The sequence below is a fragment of the Engraulis encrasicolus genome, chromosome 14, assembly GCF_034702125.1.
Source record: "Engraulis encrasicolus isolate BLACKSEA-1 chromosome 14, IST_EnEncr_1.0, whole genome shotgun sequence".
Taxonomy (NCBI): Eukaryota; Metazoa; Chordata; class Actinopteri; order Clupeiformes; family Engraulidae; genus Engraulis; species Engraulis encrasicolus.
This window is the reverse complement of record NC_085870.1, coordinates 20,888,059-20,893,058: the sequence shown is the minus strand read 5'-3', so window position 1 is coordinate 20,893,058 and position 5,000 is coordinate 20,888,059. Positions and strand designations below refer to the sequence as shown.

The following is a 5,000-nucleotide window of genomic DNA, read 5'->3' as shown; positions in this document are numbered from 1 at the left end:
GCCAAAAATGCCCGGGACACTTTTTGGTCCCAGTCCAGTCCTGCTGACAGACAAACCTAGCCACTCTTTTGATCACCGTCTCCTTCTCCAGATGGCAAGGGGGAGTCAGAAAAAGGCCACAGAAATAGTACATGTGATGATGCCATGTGTTAAACTCCTTTATTTTAATTCAGGCTCCCTCTGAAGAATCATGCTGCTCTTGAGTGGTTGCCAGTTCCTCTCCACTTGCATCCGTCCTCCTCACCTCTCCTCTCCTCTCACATCCGTCCTCACCTCTCCTCTCCTCTTGCATCCGTCCTCTCCTCTCCTCTCCTCACCATCGTTCCTCTCTGCTCTGCCCTTTCTCAGTTCTCCTCCCATCGCCTCTCTCCTCTCCCTCTTCTCTTTTTGTCACCATCCTTCCTCTCACATATCCTCTCCAACTCTCCTCTCTCCTCTCCTCTCCTCTCTTCTCACATCTCCTCTCCAACTCTCCTCTCCCCTCTCCAATCCTCTTCTCTGCTCTCACATCTCCTCTCCTCTCCAACTCTCCTCTCCCTTCTCCTTTCCTCACCATAAAGTATATCCTCTCCATCCCTCCTCTCCTCTCATTTCATCACAATTTCCCCTCTTCTCCTCCCATCTCCTCTCTTCTCCTTCCATCTCCTCTCCTTTCCTCCCTTTACTTAACCATCTCTCTTCTCCATTCCTCCTCACCTCTCCCTATCTCTAGTCTCCTCTTCTCCTCCATCTCCTCTCATCTCCATCCCTACAGTCCTTTCTTCACCACATCTCCTCTCCTCCAGTCTCCTCTCCTCCTTTCCTCTCATCATCCTCTCCTCTCCCTTAAGACAGGACCCAAAAAAGAGACAAGCTCCTGTCTACTGACGAATGTCATTCTGGCCCTGGCTCCTGTGTGGTAAGTGCAGAGAAGGATGGATGGATGGATGGATGGAAGGATGGATGGATGGATGAATGGATGGATGGATGGAAAGAAGAAAAAAAATAATGAGAGGGAGGGAGGCGGAGAATGCAAGCATTTCTGTGTGCCAGGCCTCATATCAACCACACACACAAACATGCGTGCAAGCGCAGACGCAGGTGCACACACACACACACACACACACACACTGAAGCCACACACACACACACACACAGAAGCCGCCAGCCATCTGCAGACTGGTCGCAATCTTGAGATTGGCCTTGACTAATATTGCACAGCTGAACCACCTACTGTGGCAACAGCTGATCCAGAACTGAATGATGTATAAGGGTCAGTGATGTTTCAGCAGGAGCACACGCCAGGGCGGCGCAACGACAGCCAGTGTGGACAATCTAAGAAGCATATTCATTGCAACATGTCAACCACCAATTACCAATTAATTTATGGGCATTAAATGCTGTTATTCCACCTGATGTTTCACCTATAAAAAGCATGTCGGTTTTGAACCGTATTCACATTGTTGTCATTTTACGCCATGTGACAGGTTAGGGTTAGGGATGCGTCAGGTCTGGGCAGATGTAACTGTTGTCAGCTAGCAGAGATGGGTGGTAGAAAGTTAAAAAATGAGTTCAGATGCAAAACCCCCTAAGTGCCTTTTCAGAAAATAATCTTAATTCATTTTTATTTAATACAAAGCTTATCAAAGTTGCATATTTTTTTATTTTATTTATGTAATATAACTATTTATATGTATTATCAAGTACATAAATCTAAACCAAACCAACAACGGGGTTCTCTGAAAATATAGAAGTGCAGGTCTTCAGAAATGGAGTTAGAGGGTTTTGCATCTGAACTCTTCAAATCCTCCCTCCCTTCCGAACCGCAGCTCATTTGCATAATATTCGTTTAAGATGCTCAAATTCCCTCTATTCGCCCAAATCCCTTTTGCCTCCTCTGTCGCCGGCGACTCAATACAAAAGTCAGTTACTTCTGTTGCTGGAATCGCTCAAGTCGTGTCTGGTCTAATTTGTCCCTTTACTCAGAGCCAGTGGTGAAAGTAGGCAGGTGTGCTACGTGCGCAGCACTGATATAACATTTACAGCCGGTGTGCAGAACCGTTAAACGTTAATGCTGGCCAAAAACCCACATTTGAAAAATTCAATTTAAAGGATAGTTCAGGCGTAAAATTAAAGTTTCACCATCGATTTGACATGCCACATAATGTATATAATGATGAGACATTCTAAGAAATGCCGCGCCATTATGGAGTTAGCTTATTTTAAGCTTTTTGGCGAAAAACACAGCCAATGTTAACGGCTGGGGCCAATATGAAAGATCTAAGTAATCAGTTGTGTTTCAGCAATAAACACGCTCGAAAACAGTCCATACTTCAGAAAGCATACAGAAAGCATGCACACCATGCCATTTGAGGCAAGTGTCATACTATGGAGATAGCAGCTCAAAATTACCCGAAATTCTGGTGTTGGCACTTTCTGATGTTGGCATTCAAAGGGCTGTTGTTAGAAAAACTTGCACAAAATAGCACCGGTAAGACATGAAAACTACTTTCACCCCTGCTCATAGCTGACCTGAATGCTCCACCCTAGAAGCTCAGACAGAGGCAGCCAAGTCGGTGCCAAGACGATGGAGACAACAGGGGTCATAATTCTTAAGTTATTAACGTCAACAGTGTTTGCGGAGAGGAGGACATGTCTTGAGGTCCAGTGTTTTGTTTGTTGTCTTGCTCGTTGTGACTGTTCACTTTGCGCCAACAGTAAGTCAGTACAGGTCATTGTGACAGTAGCTCTCGGGTGATTTCAGCACTCCATGGTGTGAGGATGGTGACACGATGGTGTGAGAACAGACTGTCCCCAGAAATCAGGGAAATCTGATTACCCTATAATACCAAGAATCTTCTGTTATTCTCAAATTCTCAAATTCTTTATTAGAGGATGGCCTCTTGAGATGCGCATCTCGTTTTCAAGAGGGTCCTCAAAGAGGGTCCTCATTAGAGGAAGACACATCAAGGCCATTCTTTTCCTGGATCCATGTGACATCAGGTGAACGCCCCTTTAGGAGACCTTTGGTTAGGAGACCATTGGAGAATAAATGGAGTTCCCTTAGCACTGTAGATGGTGGTAGGCTAGCGCACATCTTGTGCAAGAAAGCCGCTACCAAACACCACAGAAAGTGAAGCGGAGGGAGCGGACAATACCCCCGTAGGAGACCAAACTTGAACACACTTATTTGCACACTTGCATACTTCTTTGATGTGAGGATGACTCAATGGTGTGAGGACAGAGTATGCACGCCTTACAAATGACAATCAGGTGACCCTCTTGACCTGATCTGATCCCTCTGTATGATTTCTAGGGAAACGTGGATAATGATATTTATGATAGTCATTATCATTGATTAAAACATAATTCTTCCAGATCTAAAGGGATTAAGTGATTTTTTTTAAAGATCTTTTGCATATCATCCGTACACTGCAGTGGACTATCCCCAGAAATAAGGATCACCCTATACTACCATGGCCATGACATGGTTGGTGCTCTGGTGATGGTATAGTATCAGTATTGTGTGGTCACGTGTTCCTCCTTTCCATTTCATCATCATCGTCATGGTTATGGTCATCGTCGTCTTCTTCTTCCTCTTCTTCATCATCCTCCTCCTCTTCTTCTTCTTCTTCTTCTTCTTCTTCTTCTTCTTCTTCTTCTTCTTCTTCTTCTTCTTCTTCTTCTTCTTCTTCATCCCCCTCCTCCCCTCTTCCCCCTAAGCTCCATGTTCTGTGCTTCACCAGATCGCCACGGTCCCAGACTGCTTCCATCCCATGTGACATTGACATGTACAGTACATGTACAAGTATGTGAGGCGGCCTCAGTTGCATAAGAAGAGGCTGCTTGTTAGCTGGTGCTATAATGATGACCTGGAGGTGATTTCCATCATTAATGTGTAACCTACATAATTATTGCTCATCAAACCAGAAGACTGAATGCCTTGGGACTGCACTGGGCTAGCCAGACCGTGCCCTCCTAGTGACGCAACAGCTTCAGTGTTGCTTCTAGTCAGGCCAAGAGCAATACAATATCGTTTCTGAGCTCCCGAAAAATCGGGAACTCCTCCCACTTTGTCGGGAAGCCAACCATTAGCAAACCAACGGAGGCTGGTCAACCATGCCATTTGGGAAATGTTCATTGTTGTGCTCTTGGTCAGACCAAGTCTCGAAGAGATTTGAAAGTTGATGATAATCAGGCTATCACTGGGCAGCACTGGCCTGACTGGCTTGTATGACAGGTCGCATCATACAGAACGGTATTACAACATAGGTGCCGGAAAGGAGGATGCAGTGTATTTGCATCCCCACTTTTGGGCTCCCTACATGAGGCTTTCTCAAATTTTAGTGCAAACAAATGGGTGGAGTGCAGCAGCAGTAACATTGTTAATTAAGAAATAATGAATGAAGAAAGAAATGCACCGACACTTTAAAACTCGTTCCGGCACCCATGTATTACACCCCCGCACTATATCACACCAGACCACCAGAATCATTACTGAGAGCAATGAGTAATCTACAAAACAAATCAGTTCTACAATGAATGTAGTCCTTCAACACTTATGAAAAATTCTCAACAAAAGTTAATAGTGGCTACAAAAATCAACAGACAATGGAATTAGGGCTTTTTAAAATGTCACATGCTTTGGTACGTCCACCGCCCCAGTTGTCATTATGTCCTTCAAAACAAAGTGGGAGTCCAGACAACAGGGAGGCGATTAAAGCTAATCGTGTGGTGCACAGAAGATGCGTGCCTCGAATATGATAGCAGTCCCCCCATCTTAATGTCTTGCGTGCTACAATCTTTTACGCTGATGTTTGCCTAGTTAAACATGACATTTAGTTCTCCCTCTCATCATCTTGTGCGTGCAGACACGGCTCCTCCAGCTCCCCATTCAAGCTATATGTTGGTCGATGTGTGGGCTTTTTCTGGATACAACGGCCCTGAGCCAGGGCTTTACTGGGGGAGAAAACGGCGCGGGCATCTTTAGCTAATAGCCCCCCATAATTAGCGGCACAGAA

At 45.2% G+C, this 5,000-nt stretch overlaps 1 protein-coding gene across 1 annotated transcript in view; it reads right to left on the bottom strand.

Moving 5' to 3' along the window:
- The window catches only part of LOC134462999 (metabotropic glutamate receptor 2-like), a 48,637-nt gene that overhangs the window by 40,098 nt on the left and 3,539 nt on the right, over nt 1-5,000 (bottom strand). The gene's annotated exons all lie outside the window — the stretch shown is intronic.